Below are 12417 nucleotides of genomic sequence, written 5' to 3'. Positions count from 1 at the left end.
AGGTCCATACTGCTCCTACATGGTGTAACAATACATCATGTAGATGTATATAATGAACAGACTAGGTCTATACTGCTCCTACATGGTGTAACAATACATCATGTAGATGTATATAATGAACAGACTAGGTCTATACTGCTCCAACATGGTGTAACAATACATCATGTAGATGTATATAATGAACAGACTAGGTCTATACTGCTCCTACATGGTGTAACAATACATCATATAGATGTATATAATGAACAGACTAGGTCTATACTGCTCCTACATGGTGTAACAATACATCATGTAGATGTATATAATGAACAGACTAGGTCTATACTGCTCCTACATGGTGTAACAATACAACATGTAGATTTACACTACCATTCAAAAGTTTGGGGTCACTTAGAAATGTCCTTGTCTTTTAAAGAAAATCAAAAAATGTCATTTATTTACCTGTTTTTGCTTTGTCATTATGGGGTATTGCGATGTCATTATGGGGCAATGTGATGTCTTATGGGGTATTGTGATGTCATTATTGGGTATTGTGTAGATTGATGAGGGAAAACATGATTGAATCAATTTTAGAATAAGGCTGTAATGTAACAAAATATGGAATAAGTGAAGGGGTCTGAATGCTTTCCGAATGCATTGTATATATAGGGGCAGTACTTAGTGACATCACTTCATGAAACAGGAGGTACAAATATATAACATAGATTCACAATATCAACATTCAATGTATCAACATATATGACCAAGCTGGAAGTGGAAACGCCAGCCCAGCCACAATCCTAGAGGTTCACTGATGATCAACCTCCTCCTTCACATCTGACTCCTGATGATCAACCTCCTCCTTCACATCTGACTCCTGATGATCAACCTCCTCCTTCACATCTGACTCCTGATGATCAACCTCCTCCTTCACATCTGACTCCTGATGATCAACCTCCTCCTTCACATCTGACTCCTGATGATCAACCTCCTCCTTCACATCTGACTCCTGATGATCAACCTCCTCCTTCACATCTGACTCCTGATGATCAACCTCCTCCTTCACATCTGACTCTTGATGATCAACCTCCTCCTTCACATCTGACTCCTGATGATCAACCTCCTCCTTCACATCTGACTCCTGATGATCAACCTCCTCCTTCACATCTGACTCCTGATGATCAACCTCCTCCTTTTTTGGGGAATCCCGATGGACGACGTCATCGAATAGGACGTCATCACCACAACCGCCCACAAGTTAATTGTCATTCAGGTTATTAATGGGAAGAACATTAGCAATATGTTCTGTCTGGTAACTTGTCTCGTTCAAAGGATTTACATTGGCAGGTGCACAGGGAGAAACACCATTTAAAAAACTCAGTTGATCTTAAACTGCGGAAACACTTTTGGAAGTCTTTAACTGCATCAAAGTCTGTGGCCTGTGATGTTGGGACAAATGATAGTCCCTTATTATACAAGAGACAAAATTCACAAATTCTACAGCACAACGGCAGAGTCATGTCTTCAGTGTAAAACTAACAATGACTCAATAATCCTTCTGGGAATGTTATGATGTCATAAAGTTATGGGCGGAGTTAGAAAGTTGGCTGTCAGAAGTATAGTTATACAATGTAAAATTACTTTTAATCTGTCTGTCTGTATATTTCAAAACATGGCATTTGAGGGTGCAGTGAGATACCCCAGAGTTGGACGATACTTTTCTCATAAATCATCTTAAAAATTATACTTAATTAAACCTGGAAATCAACCAATCCTCTGTTGTTAATTCAATAGAAAGGTCAAATGCTTTATTATCTAAAAGTTGAAAGTGACGGAGAGAAATAAAATGGTGCTGATGAATGCTCTTGCTGTGTTCCAGTAGGTGGGTCTGGGCAGGTGTGATGTAGTTAATGGAGATGGAGGTGTGTTCTAGTGGGTCTGGGCAGGTGTGATGTAGTTAATGGAGACGGAGGTGTGTTCTAGTGGATCTGGGCAGGTGTGATGTAGTTAATGGAGATGGAGGTGTGTTCTAGTGGATCTGGGCAGGTGTGATGTAGTTAATGGAGATGGAGGTGTGTTCTAGTGGGTCTGGACAGGTGTGATGTAGTTAATGGAGATGGAGGTGTGTTCTAGTGGGTCTGGGCAGGTGTGATGTAGTTAATGGAGATGGAGGTGTGTTCTAGTGGGTCTGGGCAGGTGTGATGTAGTTAATGGAGATGGAGGTGTGTTCTAGTGGGTCTGGGCAGGTGTGATGTAGTTAATGGAGATGGAGGTGTGTTCTAGTGGGTCTGGGCAGGTGTGATGTAGTTAATGGAGATGGAGGTGTGTTCCAGTGGGTCTGGACAGGTGTGATGTAGTTAATGGAGACGGAGGTGTGTTCTAGTGGGTCTGGACAGGTGTGATGTAGTTAATGGAGATGGAGGTGTGACTCACCTTGTCGCTCAGGTAGGGTATCAGCCTGAGCTATTTAAAAACACTTTTTCAACATTTCAAGATAGCAGTTAGTTTAGTTTGATGTAAATAAAGATAGCTGAGAAGTGGGACTCTGTCATTGTTTCTGACAAGATCTCTCATTGATCTCGGGTTCAGCCACCAGGGGGCACCAAACCTCTTTGAAAAGTTCATGTGAATAGTTACCACTTCTCAGGAGATGATAGACTTAGCCTTTCAATTGTTTTGTAATGATGGGATGGCTATTGAACAGAACTTTAAAACCTGGTTTTCTTGTATGTACCAGTTCATGAAATCACACATTTGACATTTATGCTCACTGAGTCTGTCTCTCCCTTTTCAATCCCTCTCTCCGCCTCTCTCCCTTTTCACTCCCTCTCTCCGCCTCTCTCCCTTTTCACTCCCTCTCTCCGCCTCTCTGTCAAAGCTTTCCTTAAGTTTGGGTCAGTCACAGTGGTCAGGTATTCTGCCCTTTCTCCGCCTCTCTCCCTTTTCACTCCCCTCTCTCCGTTTTCACTCCCTCTCTCCGCCTCTCTCCCTTTTCACTCCCTCTCTCCGCCTCTCTCCCTTTTCACTCCCTCTCTCCGCCTCTCTCCCTTTTCACTCCCTCTCTCCGCCTCTCTCCCTTTTCACTCCCCCTCTCCGCCTCTCTCCCTTTTCACTCCCTCTCTCTCCCTTTTCACTCCGCCTCTCTCCCTTTTCACCCCCATCTCTCCGCCTCTCTCCCTTTTCACTCCCCTCTCTCCGCCTCTCTCCATTTTCACTCCCTCTCCTTCTCTAAGAACTTCCCATTTGAATCAATAAGGATTGCAGTTGTCGGTGACTATCTGGCTGGAGCAAACTGGGAGACTGGTATTCTGACCTGGGCTGGAGCAGACAGGGAGACTGGTATTCTGACCTGGGCTGGAGCAGACTGGGAGGCTGGTATTCTGACCTGGGCTGGAGCACACTGTGCTGGAGCAGACTGAGAGGCTGGTTGGCTGACCTGGGCTGGAGCAGACTGGGAGACTGGTATTCTGACCTGGGCTGGAGCAGACTGGGAGGCTGGTATTCTGACCACCAGGTCATTATAACCACCAGGTCATTATTACCACCAGGTCATTATTACCACCAGGTCATTATAACCACCAGGTCATTATAACCACCAGGTTATTATTACCACCAGGTCATTATAAACACCAGGTCATTATTACCACCAGGTCATTAGAACCACCAGGTCATTATTACCACCAGGTCATTATTACCACCAGGTCATTATTACCACCAGGTCATTATTACCACCAGGTCATTATTACCACCAGGTCATTATAACCACCAGGTCATTATAACCACCAGGTCATTATTACCACCAGGTCATTATAACCACCAGGTCATTATTACCACCAGGCCAGGTTTGGTTTGGTTCGACACTTCTGCCGACTGACTGATCTACAAATCACCTTACATCATAAATAACTACTCATTATTATTTAAGCAGTGTGTTACTTTATCAGCATTGATCAATGACTTCTGAAGGTTTATTTTCTCCCATCATTCTGTTGTCCTCGATCTTTTGATCTGCAAACACGTTTAGGTTTTGTTAGTTTGGTTCTAAATGGTCTCGGTGCTGGTTGGCTACGCTGGTTAGGCTAATAGCTAGTTAGCTAAATAGCTAACGTTAGCTGGTTGGCTACGCTGGTTAGGCTAATAGCTAGTTGGCTAAATAGCTAACGTTAGCTGGTTGGCTACGCTGGTTAGGCTAATAGCTAGTTGGCTAAATAGCTAACGTTAGCTGGTTGGCTACGCTGGTTAGGCTAATAGCTAGTTGGCTAAATAGCTAACGTTAGCTGGCAGGCTAAGTTAACTGCATATAGCTAATGTTAGCTTGCTGGCGTAGATAACTGCATATAGCTAATGTTAGCTGGCTGGCTAAGATAACTGCGTAAAGCTAACGTTAGCTGGCTGGCTAAGATAACTGCATATGGCTAACGTTAGCTGGTTAAGATAACTGCCTATAGCTAATGTTAGCTGGCTGGCGTAGATAACTGCATATAGCTAATGTTAGCTGGCTGGCTAAGATAACTGCATATAGCTAACGTTATCTGGCTGGCTAAGATAACTGCATATGGCTAACGTTAGCTGGCTAAGATAACTGCATTTAGCTAATTGTTAGCTGGCTGGCTAAGATAACTGCATTTAGCTAATTGTTAGCTGGCTGGCTAAGATAACTGCATATAGCTAATGTTAGCTGGCTGGCTAAGATAACTGCATATAGCTAACATTAGCTGGCTGGCTAAGATAACTGCATATGGCTAACGTTAGCTGGCTGGCTAAGATAACTGCATATAGCTTATGTTAGCTGGCTGGCTAAGATAACTGCATATAGCTAACATTCATTTGATATTTGGTTAGATGGCGTTATGTATTTACAAAACTGTGGTTTACTTTAATCAGTCAAGTCATGAGTGTTATACATTTATACATTTTAAGTTATTTTTGTTGTAGTATACATCATAGGGAATAGAGTTTGAAAACAGCAGGTCTTTATATTATTATAAAATTGTATCATTTTTTTTTTTTATATCATCTTCCCATTAATAACCTCAATGACAATTAACTTGTGGGCGGTGGTGGTGATGACGTCCTATTCGATGACGTCGTCCATCGGGATTTCCCAAAAAAGAAGACGCTCTGGATTGATCACTGGCGTCAGATGTGAAGGAGGAGGTTGATCATCAGGAGTCAGGTGTGAAGGAGGAGGTTGATCATCAGGAGTCAGATGTGAAGGGGGAGGTTGATCATCAGGAGTCAGATGTGAAGGAGGAGGTTGATCATCAGGAGTCAGATGTGAAGGAGGAGGTTGATCATCAGGAGTCAGATGTGAAGGAGGAGGTTGATCATCAGTGAACCTCTAGGATTGTGGCTGGGCTGGCGTTTCCACTTCCAGCTTGGTCATATATTTTGATACATTGAATGTTGATATTGTGAAACTATGTTATATATTTGTACCTCCTGTTTCATGAAGTGATGTCACTAAGTACTGCCCCTATATATACAATGCATTCAGAAAGCATTCAGACCCCTTCACCTTTTCCACATTTTGTTACGTTACAGCCTTATTCTAAAATTGATTCAATCATTTTTTCCCCTCATTAATCTACACAATACCCAATAATGACATCAAAATACCCAATAATGACATAACAATACCCCATAATGACATCACAATACACCATAATGACAAAGCAAAAACAGGTAAATAAATGAAAAAATTAGATTTTCTTTAAAAAACAAGGACATTTCTAAGTGACCCCAAACTTTTAATGGTAGTGTACATCTACATGATGTATAGTTACACCATGTAGGAGCAGTATAGACCTAGTCTGTTCATTATATACATCTACATGATGTATTGTTACACCATGTAGGAGCAGTATGGACCTAGTCTGTTCATTATATACATCTACATGATGTAATGTTACACAATGTAGGAGCAGTATAGACCTAGTCTGTTCATTATATACATCTACATGATGTATTGTTCCACCATGTAGGAGCAGTATAGACCTAGTCTGTTCATTATATACATCTACATGATGTATTGTTACACCATGTAGGAGCAGTATAGACCTAGTCTGTTCATTATATACATCTACATGATGTATTGTTACACAATGTAGGAGCAGTATAGACCTAGTCTGTTCATTATATACATCTACATGATGTATTGTTACACCATGTTGGAGCAGTATAGACCTAGTCTGTTCATTATATACATCTACATAACGTATTGTTACACCATGTAGGAGCAGTATGGACCTACAGTAGCTTGCTAATTATTTAGATTTAGTTTGACTTAATGAAACTGCCTTAAATGTGCTGTAGTAAACATTTTTTATCCACACTAATCAATCACCACATTCCTGTCTTTGTATGTCTCAATATAATAGTATTATTTAATTAAATCCATTTAAAATAATCTTTGTTTGAAAAAAAAATATGATCCTCAACTGCGTTTCCCCTCCAGTCAGCAGACGGCGATGTGCGTCATTCAGGCGACGCTGCCAGCGTGACGTATAATCTAGTGGACGGTTCTTCATAAACAGCTCGTCAACCACCTCGGTAGCTTGCTAGCCAACATAGCCGAACGATTCAAGCTATTTATACGCTTTCGGTGTATATTAGCTGCTGTGTATTCGACACACTTAGGTCGTATCTACTTGTTAACCTATTTAATTTAAGATTACGTTATTTTGTATTAGTCAGCTATAGTAGCTGGCTGGTTAAGTTAGCACTAGCCTAGTCGCTAATGATAGCTAGCTAGCTAACATCCCCGAACATGAGCTCCCTAAACATCCCACCTCCTGTTAAAGAAGAGGCGGTCTGCTGGAAGGAGAAAGAGGGTCTGTGGCTGAACATTGTCGTGAAAGAGGAGGAGGAAAAAGAGGATGTCACAGTAAAACAAGAAGTAGAGGGTGAGGCTGTTAAGGTGAAAGAAGAAGAGAAAGACGTTACAGTGAAAGAAGAGAAAGAGGAGGATGTCGTTTTTGGTGTGAAAGAAGAAGAGGTTGGAGATCTGTTTAACACCAGTAAGTACCGTCTCTGCAGTCATTGAACCAATATGCAGTAAAGGGTTTCTACACTGTAATGTTGTTCTGTAGAAATGGCTGAAGCTACATTGTAACGTGTAGAACATCAAGAGTGGACCATCAACAAAACATTAACAATTGATCAAATGCATCCAATGACAATGCCTGAAATACTGTAGTCCTCAATATCTCCTATTAGATTAGCCCAATATGTAGTCTTAAAGGGGCAATCAGCAGTTGTTACATCCATTTTGGGACGTATACATTAATGATATGTACCCATCTGTTTTTTGAAGAATTCACATATAAATGCCTCATGAGCTTAGTTCAACTGTTGTACCCCATTTACCCCGGTTAAGAGCAGTTGGAGGCCACGGAAGGAGAGTTGTATGACATTGAAGCTCATTTGGAGGTTTGATAACACAGTGTCCAAAGAAGGGCCAGATGTATACAGAATGGTGTCGTCTGCGCCGAGGTGGATCAGAGAATCACCCGCAGCAAGAGCGACATCTTTGATATATACAGAGAAAAGAGTCGGCCAGAGAATTGAACCCTGTGGTACCCCTTATAGACTGCCAGAGGTCTGGACAACAGGCCCTCCGGTTTTACACACTGAACTCTATCTGAGAAGTAGTTGGTGAACCAGGCGAGGCAGTCATTTGAGAAACCAAAGCTGTTGAGTCTGCCGATAAGAATGTGGTGATTGACAGAGTCGAAAGCCTTGCCTTAACCTTTATAACTAGACACCTCATAGTGAGCTACAGGTAGGAATCAGCAATGAATCCCAATAATGAGACACCTCTGGGGAAGGGTGTCAGCAATTTTCTTTTTTATATATATACAGTGGGGAGAAGAAGTATTTGAGACACTGCCGATTTTGCAGGTTTTCCTACTTACAAAGCATGTAGAGGTCTGTAATTTTTATCATAGGTACACTTCAACTGTGAGAGACGGAATCTAAAACAAAAATCCAGAAAATCACATTGTATGATTTTTAAGTAATTAATTTGCATTTGCAAGCACAATGGCCGTGCGACGCTAATCTGTCTTTCTTCAAAAAGTCCAGAATAAATTGCAATAATATAATTAAAGTATATTGAAAAAACATACTTTAGGATGATTTTGTGACATGTATCAAATAATATCGTAGGCAGAGGTCATATTCACCTTTAACGAGCGTATTCCAGGAGCCGAGTCCAGGTTCTGCCTCTCGCCCGGAAAAAAAATTAAACTGCGCAGGTCTCACTAGATGATGTGGTGTTCAGCCCCTGGAAGAGATATTCGACTCCTTTCTTCTCTCACTTCCGCATTACACCCAGATAAAGGCGTGTGACGTGTTTCTACGGTCCTAAGTGACATGACCTTGTATAGACAAGGTCTTAAAGAGAGACATAGCATTTTGGAAATCTCAATTCTGGATAGGAAATGGGCTGTAAAAATAGTTCTGTTCAACTTAGAGAAATAATTCAAACGTTTTTAGAAACTATAGACTGTTTTCTATCCAATAGTAGTAAATATATGCATATTGGAAGATCAAAAATTTCTTAAGAGGCCGTTTGAAAATGTGCGCATATTTTCCAGTTTTTTCAATATTCACCCTGCAGCCATAAGAAGATATACTACATCCATAACTAGTGGTTTCCTCATTACCAGATATACTACATCCATAACTAGTGGTTTCCTCATTAGCAGATATACTACATCCATAACTAGTGGTTTCCTCATTAGCAGGGAGGAGTTTCTGCAACCAAATTACATGTGCATTGCCCTCGTGACGCAATTTTAGGAAACACAGAAAGGGGCTTATATTGGAGACCAAAAGTAATCTGGCACAGTGCTTAGTGTCAACAACATGAATAACTTATTTCTAGCCTACAATCATCGATGTTACTACTAAAATATGACTATTCTTGCTAATTTTAAGACAATTGTCAAATAATTTTAACATTCATTACAGACGTCAATTGTTGTACAACATCATGGCTACGCTGTTGGCATCACCTTTTACAGTGGATTTCCACTGTTGTGGGCCTTTAATCATCTGACTTTGTTGTTCACACAGGAGAGATACGGGACTATCGTGGATCCTCTGGGGAGCCTCAACAACCTCATGATGCTGACGAGGCAGAGAAGAGTCTCTCCAGATCAGAACGCCTCAATAAACACCTGCAGAGATCCACAGGGAAGAGAACTCACTGCTGCTCTGACTGTGGGAAGAGATTCTCCTCCTCATCAGGCATTAAAACTCATCAAAGGATCCACACAGGAGAGAAACCTTATAGCTGTGCTCAATGTGGGAAGAGTTTTACTAGATCTGGCCATCTGACTTTACACCAGAGAATACACACAGGAGATAAACCTTATAGCTGTGATCAATGTGGGAAGAGTTTTAGTCAATCTAGCTCTCCGACACTGCACCAGAGAACACACACAGGAGAGAAACTCTATAGCTGTGATCAATGTGGGAAGAGTTTTTGTCAATCTAGCTCTCTGACAGTGCACCAGAGAAGACACACAGGAGATAAACCTTATAGCTGTGATCAATGTGGGAAGAGTTTTGTTCAATCTAGCTCTCTAACAGTGCACCAGAGAACACACACAGGAGAGAAATCGTATAGCTGTGTTCAATGTGGGAAGAGTTTTGGTCATTCTGGCTCTCTGACTCAACACCGGAGAACACACACAGGAGAGAAACCTTACAGCTGTGTTCAATGTGGGAAGAGTTTTGGTCATTCTGGCTCTCTGACTCAACACCGGAGAACACACACAGGAGAGAAATTGTATAGCTGTGTTCAATGTGGGAAGAGTTTTTGTCATTCTGGCTCTCTGACTCAACACCAGAGAACACACACAGGAGAGAAACCTCATAGCTGTGATCAATGTGGGATGAGATACTCTCGTAAAATATCTCTGATCAAACATCAGAAAATACATGAAGGAGTTGTTTCATGATATCAATGAATTAATGTCACAATGTAGAATGATGTAACATTGTAGTAGGAGTATTTTAATGATGTCACAATGTCGAACCCTAAATGTTTGTCCCCTGTTCTATTGATTTCAACATGATATGGATATTAGCCTCAGGGGGAAAATACCAGGCTCTGAAATGAAATAGTACTATTTTTGTGATTTAACAAAAAGTGACCAACACAAAAAGAGCTGTGTTACACTTACCATGTTGGTGACCCACTTAAATCAAAATGCAACACTTCAAAATGTAGCGATCTATTTTCTACAAATTGTCCTCTAACCAGGGATGTACACATTACTCCCAGATTCATTGTGGTTTTTGAGCTGTTAGTTTTAACAGGATGTGCAACCTCATCTCCCTCCTGTCACACAAATTATTTTAGCATGATATCGATTATGTTATGACAAATAAGTGTTGCGTTCCTTTGTTTAGCGAACCCTACATTTAAATGCATCACTCCAAAAGGTTGCACGACAGCTGACTGTCTTCTGCGGGTTGTCCTCTAACCAGTGAGGTAAAAGATATCTCCCATTTCCATGTATTTTTTTAGTTGTGTTAGTTTCAACAGCACGTACAACCTGATTTCCCCCCTAATCGATATCAGTGATTTATTGCTACTTGTCAAAACAACAGCGTTTCTGGTGCTTGTGCAGTTTATAAGGTGCTTGTTTAAGTAATGTGATTATTGTGGCAGTTTGTGTATATAGCACATTTTACATTTAGGTTTTCAATTTATCACAAACTGTTTCTGCATTTGGACTATTGATTTGGACACGTAAACTGTGACATTGGGGATATCCCACCTAGCAAAATGTCTGCCTGACGTACAATATAAGTTTGGTTTTAGTTGAAAGTTGAAAAGAAAACTATTTAATTTCAACGTACTTGCAGCTTATACACATGGACGCTGTATAATAAATCGGTCTAGAATCAATTTTATTAACAATCCTAATAAATTGAGTCAAATATAAAATATATTTGTTGTCCTAAGGGGAAGGTGTTACAGACTTCCATTTATGTTTTGAGGTTGGACTTTGGCACGTCTAGCTCGTTAGCGCGTCTAGCTCGTTAGCACGTCTAGCTCGTTAGCACGTAGGGCGCACTGATTGGTGTCACCTCGTTAGTCAGTATGTGTTACACCTGTGCTGGCTTGTCCATCTTGTTAGTGGGAAGGTGTTTCACCTGAGCTGGTCCAGGTTCTATTTAAGAGTGTCTGGCCCAGTGCTCCAGTTGTCTTGATAGATGTGGAGAGTCTCCACCTTTTTGGTTTGCTTCCTGTCTTTAAGTTTGTTGTGGGTTTTTCTTTTGTTTCCCTCTTCTTGGTTAGATTTATTGGGTCTCATGGTGGGTGTCTTTTAGGTCCCAGTTGTTGTTACTAGTCAACTTTCAATCGACACCCCCATAGTGTTTTTGAGAACCCCTCCTAAAAAACAAGCTTATATTTTGGGTTGGATATTGCATCCAATTAGTGTTTTAATCAATGGCATTTCCTTAGAATGCTCATTGGTCTTTCAGTTGTTAATCTTTTTTTTTTTTATCCTGTTATTTTTGTTTACCAAGTATTTCTGTTTATTTTCATTGTTTTCTCCTGTGAAGCCATTGTGTTGCATCCATGTCTAAAATGTGCTGTATAAATAAAGCTTGATTTGATTTCAACAAATGAACCCAATGACTGATCAATCAACAGACCCTCCATCTTAGTATGAAAAACAGTATCAATCCCACTTTTCAAGCCTTCTACCAGGGGCTTGAGGTGGTCTCCCACAGCTCTGCTGGTGGAGTGGTAAACACCACCCCCGGCTCTACCAGGGGCTTGAGGTGGTCTCCCACAGCTCTGCTGATGGAGTGGTAAACACCACCCCTGGCTCTACCAGGGGCTTGAGGTGGTCTCCCACAGCTCTGCTTATGTCATGTTCTGTGGCCTTGCCGTTCCTTTTCTTGACTGCCCCTGCAACACAGAAATAAACACATTTAGTCATATTATATAAAACATTCAAAGTAATGGATTTGGAGCATCTATGGCCTCAGTTACACCTGGCACCTAAATGTGACTTCTGTCATCCGATCACTACAAGCTCCATTAGGTTCAGATCTAACAGGATGGGCCTTTGACAGTCTGGACGCAGTCAGGCCACTGAATATAAATAAGCAACGTAAAGAGGTGGGGTGAATGAGTGGGGGAAAAGTACATTCTACACAAATTACCTTCATAAAAGCAAAGAACAAATGTGTGTGTCTGAGGGGAAATTAACTTTCATACAGCCAAATGGGGTGAGAAATTACACCAATATCAGTAGACAATTTGCACTAATGTAAATAAACATAGATGATGGAACATATTCCCTTTAGCTTACGTGATGAACCGCTAAGGGGACATAAATATTTACCATCTAAACCATGTGTGACCTCTGGCTGTAGAAGTGTTCTTCCTAACCAGTCCCTCAA

The sequence above is a fragment of the Salvelinus fontinalis genome, unplaced genomic scaffold, assembly GCF_029448725.1.
Source record: "Salvelinus fontinalis isolate EN_2023a unplaced genomic scaffold, ASM2944872v1 scaffold_0041, whole genome shotgun sequence".
NCBI lineage: Eukaryota > Metazoa > Chordata > Actinopteri > Salmoniformes > Salmonidae > Salvelinus > Salvelinus fontinalis.
Note: the sequence above shows the minus strand (reverse complement) of the source record.